Raw genomic sequence first — 11,840 nt, 5'->3', positions numbered from 1 at the left:
CTGTTACAAGCCTGCTCTCTACCAGCAATAACAGCTCTCCCTGTTGTGGCCTCTCACCAGAAATGAAGAACAACATAAATAACGGAGCTAGTGCTGGAAAACTGGTCTGAGGCCGGAGACGGAACAGGCACGCGAGGGGCTTCAAGGTTAATCCACAACACTCCTGCTTACTAAACAAGCGGAGAAAACTGGTTATGAGTCCAAATTCTTAATGGAATAGACTTTGGCCTTGATCCTGCAGTGAGCTCTCTGCAGGGACTCTTGCATCCACATGGAGTTTGGGGGGAGGGTCAAGGCCTTACAAGTTACTGCTGGGATTTGTGGCACGTGGCACACGCAGTACAAGGCACTGCCACAAAAGAAGTGGTCACGTGACAACCAGTCCCAGGGCCTATGCGTTCAGATCAAGGCTGGCTGCCTTTCTGGAAGGCACGCCCACTACAGGTTATTGGGCTCCACCCCGGCAAAAATGGGTGAGATTTACTCATCTGTGTTAGGCAGGAGGTCAGACTAGATGGATCTAACGGTCCCTTCTGGCTTTAATCTATAAACCAGCTCTGGGAGAGCAGGCAGAATTCAACCCTGCCTCACCCATCATCACCAGCATTCAGACGGCAAAGTCGCTCTGCCTGCTGAGGCATCACTTGCTTTTCCCACTCCAGGTGGAGCCGGCGGTGCAGCAGTTAGAGGAAGCGTCCTGGATCTCACCGAGTAGTGAGCCAGATGGGTCTGTCTGGCAGTGACAGGGAGACTAGATAGAGAGCCCCATCATGCTGCTTTCACAGAGCCCTTCAGAGTGTAACGGCCCCCAGAAGTGCACTACGGCGCTTGTAGATTAGCAAGTAAGGCAGAGTCTCCTAGTCAGAATGAGCTTTCACAGCCTTCCTGGGGGCTTTAGGGCTTTGATTATAGAGAAGCTGTTCAGTGCTTCAGATTCTGAGCATTTGACCCAGCTGATTAAACCCTGAGCACTGTATCTGGTTAAATTCCTGTCCTGCTTCGTTCTGGCACCTTTTCCTGAATATCACCCCACACTCCAGCCCCAAGAAATTCCTGCTATGCAGAGGAGGAGGCTAATACAAGAGCTTCACCACTGATCTAGGATTGCCTCTTTATTTTCCCTTTAACTCCTCCCTCCTGTCCCCTTTTCAGCACTTTGCAACAACCTGGGCACATCACTTCAGGATTCCTAACCAGGCCTTTGGAATGATCAGACACCAATGCCCCCCTCCTTACCCCTGACAATCCATCCCAGGTTGGATTCTGAGCCACCCCGGGGGCAGGACTCGTAGGAGCTAGTCCGGGCTGCATAATGCAGGCTTGATCCCTGCAAGAGCCGATGGAAAAAGCTGCTAGAGGGAGTCATTGCAGGGTATATGTTTTCTTGGTCCTACAAAAGCCAGAAACTATACTCCATGTTCTGGAGCGCCATCTATGGGCACCTTAGCTATTGACATAGAGTGAGAGGTCCAGCATGCGTGTACCAATCGGTCCCGCAGATGGAAATCTCATTCATTCAGCTGATCCAGGAGCAGCATCCCTTTGCTGGTGAATAATGCAACTGATAACCTACCTCTAACACTGCCATGAGGAGTTGGCAGACGAGTTAGCTTAATGACGTCCAACGTCTGGTATGCCAAAACATGGCTGGTTCACTGTATCTTTTGGCAGCCTGGTCTACTGTCTGAAACAGCCTGCATCAGAGGCCAGGTACTTCGCCCTAGTTAATTACCTAAAGTATTTAAATCTAAGGTTTGTGTTTCTCAGTGCATCACCTATTGCCTTTCAAATCACAGCCCTGTCCTACGCTCACATTCACTCCAGCCAAACTATTAAAACAACCTCTTTACAGCACATCAGCTCACACGCACTTCACCTTCCAAATGTGAACGGTCATGGGGTCGGGGCTGCCTGTGAAGGACATTGGTAATCTCACTGCCTGCGCGTTACTGTTCAGGCAGAGGGAGAGAGAGAGAGAGAGAGAGTGTGTGTGTGTGTGTGTGTGTGTGTGTGTGTGTGTATACGCATGCACGCCCACACAGATGTGCACACGTGTGCAGATGTGTGAAGGAAGCTCTGTCCATGCTCTGATGGAAGATCTAAGGATCAAATCAATTTTCTCTCTCTGCCTCTCACAGAAGAATGTCAAGAGAGCCCGATTTTAAGCCACCCACCCTGGCTGGCATTTTTATGACTCAGCTGCGCATTTGTGGAGCTCAGCGATGCTGGGCATGGGGAAGAGCTACCTGGTGAGAGATGGGACTGGGAGGCATTCGGCCAAATCCTGCCGTCCTGGAGGGAGCAAAACTGTGACTGATTTGGAGCATCACAGACTTTAGCCCCTGGTGTCTGTACAGCAGGATGCCTCCAGGAGCTCAGGCGGGAGTATGCTGGGCAGTGAGATGTGCTGCCTCCTCTATGCCCAGTGTAACCGGGCACCAGTCATCACCTGAGTTCACACCCTGTGGAGGACCATGATTCCCAGCAGCAGTGACCCCCATGTCATCTGGCCAGCAGGTGATGACTGTTTCCTTCTGATGTGGCCCTGGCTACCCTGGTTGCATCCTAAGGAGACCCCCAAACTCAAGCTAGTGTAGCCTGGGGCAGCCGGCTCCTTCAGCAGAGTCCCTCCCTAGGGGCACATGATCCTAGTGCTCTGGGGGCTGCACTGGCTGCCTGTTGGGTTCCTGGAGAAATAGTTTCCCATGTTCTTTTTGGCCTAGGAAGCTCTAAAAGGCCTTCTTGGAAGATGGCCCCTCCTTGCCTGCCCTACTGCCACAGCTGCAGACAGCATGTTCATTCCAGCTGGAGCCCCCTCGGAACAACAGGGCACGTTCCCCATGAGGACACCCTGACTTTGGTATCTGCTCCCCCATGATCTGCAACAGCCTGAGTCCGTTGACCGTTGGGCACACTGCAAGGTCTGTCCATTAGTGGGCTAAGGAGCGGGCGGATGGCTGTGTGAAGTTGGCGTTGGTTATTTTCAGGTTGGGGATGTGGAGCAGCTCCTGGCTTTACTCTGAATTCGATTTTCTTAATATTTTTGGCAAAGGTGCCCAGGGCTGAGGACAAGGGCTTTTTTGGGGTGGTCCCCCGACCCTCATATCTTTACATCAATAACCAAATATCCTACTGGGTTCCTGATGTTCACCAGCTTTTTTCACGGTTGCATTTTCAAGACTGCTCCCCCAAACCACCGTAGATGCCCTGTGTATGCTTTTAGTCCTTCCCGACTTTCCCATGACAGGCCAAGAGGCTGCAAACATTTTGGTGAACTCTAATAGCAGCAGCTGTTGCTGGCCTGTGGAGGTGTGGGGAGGGGGTAACAAGATTCCATCACACTGTTTTCTTTACCGTAGTAAAACTTCTTTTGTCAGATGGAAGAAAAATTCCTATTTATAAGCATGCAAATAATCCCGTGTGTTATTTCCCCAGACAAGACCGGAATTGCTAACGGTATCAATATTCCAAGCTGACTAATAGCAAGGAGGTAAGTGCCACACTCTCATTGAAATTCCCAATCTCTTTCAACTGTCAACATGTTCAAAGCTCCCGGTGCAGCTGCTCTCACATTCCGACGGTGGCAGATTCTGTTACCCAGGTGACAGCATTCCTATAACGTAACTGATTTATCAAACTGACCCAAAAGAGGTTGATGGGGTTTCTCTTATTGAAAAAGTGCTGACCAGCTGGTAGAGGGAACTATTTCTTCAAGTCCCCAAAATGCTGAGAATTTAGATAAATTAGGATGCAGATCTTAACCACCTGTGGGTTTGGTTTTGTAAAATCATACCCTGACCCTGCTGAGGTTTCTCCCAAACACCATGAGTTTGTTTCTCTCTAGTATTCATGGCTTCTGGACGGTCTGATGGTTAAGGCTTTGCACTGGGGCTCAAGATGTTCAGTTTCTCATTCCGCCACAGGCTTTCTGGGTGACCCCGGGCAAGTCACCGGTCTCTGTACTTCAGTACCCAGCCTTTGTCTTGTCTATTGAGATGTTAAGCTCTTTGAAGCACTAGATGTCTATACAGAGCCTATCACAAGGGGACCCTGATCTTGGCTGAGGCTTCTGCCGGTATGTCTACGAGGCAGTTAAACACCCATGGCTGTCCCGGGTCAGCTGACTCGGGCTGCAGGGCTATCAACATGCAGTGTAGATGTCCGGGCTTGGGCAGGAGCGTGGGCTCTGAGATCCCCTGAGTGGGGAGGGTCCGAGAGCCCAGGCTCTAGCCCCAGCCTAGAGGTCTACACTGCAGTCTCATGGCCCAGCTGCCCAAGCCGGCTGACACGGGCCAGCCACGGGAGTTTAACTGCCATGTTGACATACCTAGGTGTCGCCATACTACTGATAACAACAGTCTGAGGTGAACTCCCCTCCCCTAACTCCCCTAACACCCCTCGTAAGAGAGGGTCTTTTGCCTGATCCTGGTGCCTCTTCCTGTCTTTCTCTAAGGCACAGAGGCATCTTGGGCAGCATGATCCCTGGGGATGGGAGTTCCTGTCCAAAGCACTTACTTGGATTTATCTATACTCAAGAGTTTTAAACCACAGGAGGGAGGGAGAGAAGGAGGAAGGGGGCATGGGGGAGGAAGGAGGGCAAGAATTTCTAACTCAGTCGCCAAGAGCGGGTATTGCCATCTCCTCACTCCCGGATCATGAGCAGTTGGTAAAGCACTCTGTAGGGCTTTTGAATTCAAGAGTTGTGATAGGCTGCAGTCAATCAATCCTAATCTCCTAGAGCCCCTTGCATCTCAAAGCCTTTTTACATATAATTATTTCTTCCTACCCCTCCTGAATTCTTTGCTAGCATATGCAATACTTGCCATGTGTTTGACACCTCGGGGTATAAAATAGGCTCATAATCAACTATGGGGAAGCCAAATACCATGATGGAGGCAAATATCACTCCCACTTTACAGCTGGGGAAACTGAGGCACGCAATGAGTCAGTGACAGGAACACACACACAGACTCCAGCTGTAACTATAAGATAACGCCACTTGGTTTTCTCTGGATTACATTTCTGTAGGAAACCAAAGGCTTTATTCTTCCCTTTCTCAGGAATGGCAGCAGAAATCTTACTACATTTGCATAAGACCATACAAGAAGTGAGTGATGCAATCCTCCTCTTTCTAGTCATTCCACGTAAGACTGAGCAGCCCCGTGCGAGGCATACGCTATACCACTCATGCATGCAGAATGACTCATTTGGAACTATTTTTGCTGGACTCACATGAACCTACATATTTCCAACTTGGTGCATTTTTATCTCTTGCTTTAAATAGCACAGAACAGAACAAAATGCCCCCCACACTACCCAAGCAGGTGACAATTTCCCTTTCTTCTCTAGCAGATGTCTTCACTATTAATTATGGACCTTAAAAATGTATCATGAGTGAATTTGTTTCCTCTCTTCTGTCAAGGCAATTTCATGGACAAAGTAGCAAGAGCACTATCTTGTGTTTTAATGTCACTTCAGTTCAGGCAGCGCACTCAGAGGCTGCATTAAGTTAAGCTGAGTTGCCTTCTATATGAGATATTTGTAAATGAAGTGCTCTTTAGGAAGCACTGAAATTTAAATGGAATCTCCAAGGTCTCCGATATAGGAGAAGTCAAAGGGCCTAGTTAATAACACAAGGGAAATTGGGGATGGAGGATTCCTAAGGTCAATTGCTTTTTATAGTAATTCTCTTCTCATCTCTTCTCTTCCATGGAGGAGGGGAGGTTTGGGAGGGTTTTTTCCCCCCTTTCATCAGTTTCCAAAATGTTGTTTCTTTATTACTATTTCAGCCTGGTAATTCAAGGACAAAACTGGAAGCCTTGGCTTCACAGTGCAGTCATTGCCAGAGCCAGACGTGTCTCATTTCATCCGACCGTGCAGCAAGATGGAGCTGTCACTCTGGCTTGCGGAAAATTTCCATTCACTGACTAAGCTGTAGAAGGAGAAACTCAGATTGTGATGCCACCATCACTAGAGCCTACTGTGGACTAAAAGGTACAGCCAGTTGGTTCACTGCACTGGGGGTTCATTCTTTAAAATGTTCAGGAGACCAAATAACGGAACTTAGCCAAACGTGCTGTCTAAAGACAAAACAGTACGTACAAAAAGGGGACATACGTGCCCTCCTTCCGGGAAGGAAGCCTTATCTCAGAGATACACCCTCAGTCCCACTCCTAGTTATACTCTGGTTGTTTACAAGTTAAAAGAGCCCACTTAAAGGTTAAGTTTAACCCACTGGTGTAGGCCGGCTTTGCCCTTGGTCCCTCCCTATACTTTCCCATATCTCATTTGAACACTGCATTCCAAACGTCGATTAGCCATGAAAGCATGTACTTGGTACAAAGCATGTACTTGGTACAAAGTGTACTTTGGTCCCTAAGTGTACTTGGTACAAAGGATTCATGCATCTTTGCTTTGACAAGTTTCCTATTTTCTAATGCCAAAACTGACCTCAGCTTTGCAAAGTGTTGTGGGATACCTGACGTGGGTGAACAGGATTGTGGGAAGAGCATAATAGATTTAGTTAACGTATCTTCCCAGCACCCATCTATGTCATGTATATTACATTAATACCACGTGCATCATACCTGTTAATGTGGTGTACTCTACACCTAACCCATATGAATTGGCTAAGGCTGCCTTCACCTTACACTGGCATCTGAAGCAAACAGAAGAGAGGCTCATGATGCTGCTCCCTGTGGAGAACCCCAGGGCTGGGGGGAAATGTTTCCAACCCCACACATCCCTCCTGATGGCAAGGATGGGAGGGAGAGTTGTTCAGTGTCCGCCTGAAGTGGCAACTCTAAAAAAAGGCGTTTCCCTGGGGAACGGCCCAGTGTCTTGCACCAGATCTGCAGTGTGGCTGGGCCTGCGCTGCCATGTCCAGCGACGTTGACAACCGGCAGTTCCCAGGTCAAAACCAGTCACCGTTTGTGTGCTGGCAAAAGCCAGGCTATTGGGCGGGTGCTTGTTGTATGGGGTAGCAGTCGGCCAGAAGCAGAATAAGAAAAGCAATGTGTGTGGGGCTCAGCTGGGGCTTTGCCTTGTGCCTATCCTCCTGGTCTAGGGCTGGGCATTTGCACACTGCCCAGGAGCATCCCAGGAAGCAGAGTCAGTTCACCTCTTGCTTCCGCCTTGTTCCAGGCTTCATGCCCCCCGCTAGCCCTATGCCCGCCGCAGCGTACATCTGCCAGCACCGCTGTATTGGCCAGCTCAGTGGGGAGCTAAAGCCACCCATTCGCCACCCACTCCTGCCACCACATGTGGGCACTCAGGGGCACCTTATACCCTCTTACGTACAAAGTGGGCCTTTATTAAGGAGCTTGATCCAACTACATGCGCAGAAGGGTTCTGGCTACTGACTGACAACACAACCAGCGAAACGCAAGGCTGACACATGACCTCATCAGACCAAAGCCGCACAGACTGATTATCTGTCCTGAGGGCAGGACGGTGCCACTTCTGAGAACTGTCGATTGACCCTTTCACGAGCCTCATATGGGCACCAGCATCTCAAACGTGCCTACCCGTTTACTTAAAGGAGAAGCTCATAAGTAACCCTATCTCCTCCCTTTGGAAGGGAGTCGCTGAGCATTTATGGTGTCACCTAAAAGTCCGCGGCTGTCACAGCTCACTCCATTTACATTTTGTTCGACAAGATGATTGCAAAACGCTTCCCCTCTTTGCCCACGGTCTCAGAGGCGTAATTGCTTTCGAAGCTGATTCAGTCACTATCATGTTGCAATTCACCAGAATAGCTTGTTTATCTGAAGCACAGACCCAATGTTATTGCCTGCTGTATTGAATGCATTTTAAACATCTCCTCCGGGCTATTGAAAACTCTTCTCTTCTACAAACCAAGGACTCATTTAAGTTTTATTTGCATGATGACAAGTCTCTTTCCATTTAGTTGTTCTACTGTCTGCCAGCATAATCATTATTTCTCTCCATATTTTCCTCGCTGAGCCGCCTTCTCTCTTGCTCCATGTCGTAGGCAGTGATATATGCTTTTAAGGTGGAATGGAGCTGAGATGACTGCAAGCTTCCCATCAGCAATAAAGTCAAATGTTCTGGATGCTTTGGGGTAAAAAATTAAGTATCATTCTAAGCATTATACCGTACTAGCTTTAACTAAGATGCACCCACAGTACATTTGTGCATTGAGCAGCATTCCCTTAAGACAGGGGAGAAGTGGGCAAGGTTCAGATAGCCTAGACTGGATACTTACTTTGCCCTGTACACCAACTATACTTTCTTACAGCTTCTTACGCCACAGGTTGCATCTCAGTATTAAAAAGCGGAGAGGAAAGGAATCCAGTGGTTAGATCAGGCGAACGGGTGTCAGGAGTCGTGGGTTCCCCTCTTGGCTCTGACACTGATTCATTGTGTGACCTTGGACAAATCATGCTGCTGTTCTGTGCCTCAGTTTTCCCACCTGTAAAATGTGGGTAATGATTCTTATCCAGCCCAGGGGGGGCCTTAATTAACAAATGCATGCAAAGGGCTGGAAGGGGCTGTGTAGGTGAAAAGTATTCCCCCACCTTTGCAATACCCCCCATTTTCAAATGCCCCAGCCAGGCAGGAACAGGTGAGCTGCCCAAGGAAGTGCCCCAGCAACCAAACACCATAGCTACCTCTGACGCTGCACACTTCAACCCCACATGTCTCCAGAGGTGCTGCCTGGAGCCCGAGAGGAGCCTGGGTGCAGGGCGCAGATCCCTGCTGGCAACGCCAGCACAAACACCAAGGCAGCACATCTTGCTGCCCTTGGTAACAGCTATTTGGAAGCAACAACTGGGTGCTGCAGGGAGAGGCCACTGCTTTGCCCCACACCCCAATTTCTGCCCAGGCTTTGGAGGCTGTCATGGCCGCAAAAAAGTCTGCAGGGGGCCACATTTGATGAACGCTCGCTCTGTGAATGGAAAGAGCCATAGGCTTGACCAGTGATTTCCTCACAAAGGGGAAAAGGAAGAGAGGAGTGGTGGCAGACTGTACTGATCCCAAGCAGAACAATTGGGATCCAGATTTTAAGCCGCTGGAAATTTGAGGGTGTTCAGATCCCTAGGGGTTTGGTTCAGCCATTATGTAGAGCTCAGGGCCAGATGTAAAATTCAGACCCAGGAGCCTATGCAGACTTTGGAGAGCATGTGCATATGGTCCATATGAAAAGTACCACTGGGAACTGGGTTTATGCCAGGATCGGATTCCAATCCGGGCTCTGATCTGGTGTTCCACCACAGGCATCTCGCCACAAAGCAGGTGGCCGTGTGTTGCACTTTCTGCAACACGCTGCAACATGCTGCAACCTGAAGAAGATGCCCAGAGATGTCTGACCAGACCCTAACAGAGAGGAAAGATGAAAAGTTCTCAGATAACCACAGCTGGAGAAACCATTCAGTCCCTGTCTAAGGTTCACCCGGGGCTGGTTTGAATGCACCTGCATTTCTGCCCATCCAATGCAGACAGCTCTGCTGTAGGGATTGTGCCTGTGATGAAACACATACAAATCTCTCTACACCAGGCTGACCCAGAAACCTTCTGACTCCAAGCCTCTGCCTCCTGTCTCATATTTATCCAAGGCTCCGTTAACTCGATTATGGCTCAACCAAAACCACAATCTGTTTCAAAGACTTGAATGATTTACTGTGACAGCTCTCAGGGCGACACACTCAGAGGCAGAGAACACACACAGCAGTCTCATGGCCCACATACAACCTTTCCCGCTGAATCTGGAGAAAGCTGATAAATCCTGCTCCTTAAAGCCGAGGAGGAGACTTTGAGGAATCAGTCACAAGGAACAAGTGAGGAGGAATAAAGGAGAGGGGCAGGGATGGCCCTTGGCAGCCTGGCCATGGCGGGCATTGTTGCCTTGGCAACAGCATGGGCGAGTCACAAAGCAAGCAAGACATCTTGGATAAGAAGCATATGAATGTTGATTACATCACTCAAAGACACAATAATAAAAGAAAAGTGACTCTAAATATTATGGCACGCTAGCTAAATGCATCACGTCCCCCCTAGAGGATAACAGGCCTACCACTTCTACCAGATAACAGAATGACTCTCAACTCAAGTGGCAAAGGTCTGTCAGGCTTTCAATGCTCTAGATCCTGGGTTGAGTGCCTGCCAATGACAACCTAGGGCAGGGTTTGTTGCGACACAATGGCATGAGGCGCCGTGTTGAGTCTCACTGTGTTCTCCCAGAGCAAACTGCCTACGTTTCCAAATGGAAAGGTGACTTTTCTCAGTGCCGGCTCAGCAAACTCCAGCTGAGAGTCAAGCTTGATGTAGTAGCCTCATGTAAGGGCTGACATTATAAATTCTGCATCCTTGAAACAGAGGGTAACTATTTAGCAGCACTAACGTATAGCCCCCCACTCTGGATCCAGCTTTGTGCATCCCCAAAATTTGGGGGTGTTCCTATGCTGGGTCAGGCCCATTATTGAGATCCAGACAGGTCACAAAGTTCTGATCTAAATCTGAACTTCCACAGAGTTCCACGGTGTTTGGATCTGGAGTTCTGATGTGGACCTATCCCTAACAGTCCATGTTTCGGTCCCACCTCCCCAGATAATGTATTTTGGAGGCTGGAAAAGTCCGGAGGATAAAAGGCACTGTGATGAACGATCAGGCTCCTGTGTGACAAGAAACCTTGGCTTGTTTAATCTGTACAGGAGAAAGGGTTGAAGGAACTTGTTTTAGAGGCAGTCCAAATTATGCGTGCTGTCATGTGCCTCCCCCATTTTTCTCTGTAATACAAGAACAGGACGACACTTTGAAATCCAAGGAAATGGAATCAGAACCAATAAAAAAAGAAATGCCTGGTTATATTTATGCAGCAGGCAATCAACAACATACCAGATGGAAGGCATTGCTGCAGAAGGTCATTGAAACAAATGCTGTGGTTATATATTACAAAGGCCTGGGCAATTTTATGACTGAGTAACATTTGTGGCTATGCAAGCGAAGACAGTGACAAGGGTAATCAAGGCTAATGCTTCAGGGTATGAGCTGATTGCTTGCAGGGGTCAGGAAGGAATTGACCCTGCCGCACATAACATTGCACAAATGGCTAGATAATTGATGGGCCACAATGGAGGGGTGCTGGTGCGGGGGGAGGGGAGGAAGGAATCTCCTGTCTCTGCAGCATTGTGGTTTGGCTCCTGCTGGAGGTAGGATAACAGAATAAATGGACCCATCGCCTGATGAGGTCTGACAATTTCTGTGCAATGAAATGTTTGTTGATAGCAATACAAACAGAGGAGCAATGGGTTTGCAAGGGAACAAGACACATGTTTGTATAAAACGATCATTTCAGTCAGGCTGTGTTAGCCCAACTAGACACAGGTGCCTTAGGCATAAGCAGGGCCGTCCAGGGGGGGCAAGTGGGGCAAAGTGGGGCAGGGTCCTTCACTCGCTCCAGCGGCCCCAGAAAACTCTTGCGGGGCCCAGGCCCCCAGAGCTTCTTCTGCTCCGGGTCTTCAGCAGCAATTCAGCGGTGGGGGATCCTTCCGCTCCGGGACCCGCCGCCAAAGTGCCCCAAAGACCCACGGCGGGGGGGTCCTTCCACCAGGGGCAGCTCTACAAATTTGGCCGCCCCAAGCAGTCATGCCCGGGAGGCGCCCCCGAGCCGCGGGAGCAGCGGACCTCCCGCGGGCATGACTGCGGAGGGTCTGCTGGTCGCGCGGCTCGGCTGGACCTCCCGCAGCTGCGGGCTGTTCGCTGGTCCGGCGGCTCCGGTTGAGCTGCCGCAGTCATGCCTGCGGGAGGTCCAGCCGAGCCGCGGGACCAGCGAACCGTCCGCAGTCATGCCTGCGGGAGCTCCAGCCGAGCCGCGGGAC

General features: G+C 49.7%; 1 long non-coding RNA gene across 1 annotated transcript; it reads right to left on the bottom strand.

The window, feature by feature from the left end:
• Positions 1-7,504: 7,504 nt before the first annotated feature.
• Positions 7,505-9,862, bottom strand: LOC123351166. The gene is made up of 3 exons (XR_006573942.1): positions 9,715-9,862; positions 8,228-8,434; positions 7,505-8,076 (listed from the first exon to the last, which is right to left on the bottom strand). It is a non-coding gene; the product is annotated as an uncharacterized LOC123351166 (long non-coding RNA).
• Positions 9,863-11,840: the final 1,978 nt, after the last annotated feature.

Source organism: Mauremys mutica, chromosome 16, assembly GCF_020497125.1.
Source record: "Mauremys mutica isolate MM-2020 ecotype Southern chromosome 16, ASM2049712v1, whole genome shotgun sequence".
In the NCBI taxonomy this organism is placed as follows: domain Eukaryota; kingdom Metazoa; phylum Chordata; order Testudines; family Geoemydidae; genus Mauremys; species Mauremys mutica.
Note: the sequence above shows the minus strand (reverse complement) of the source record. Positions and strands in the feature narration are given on the sequence as shown.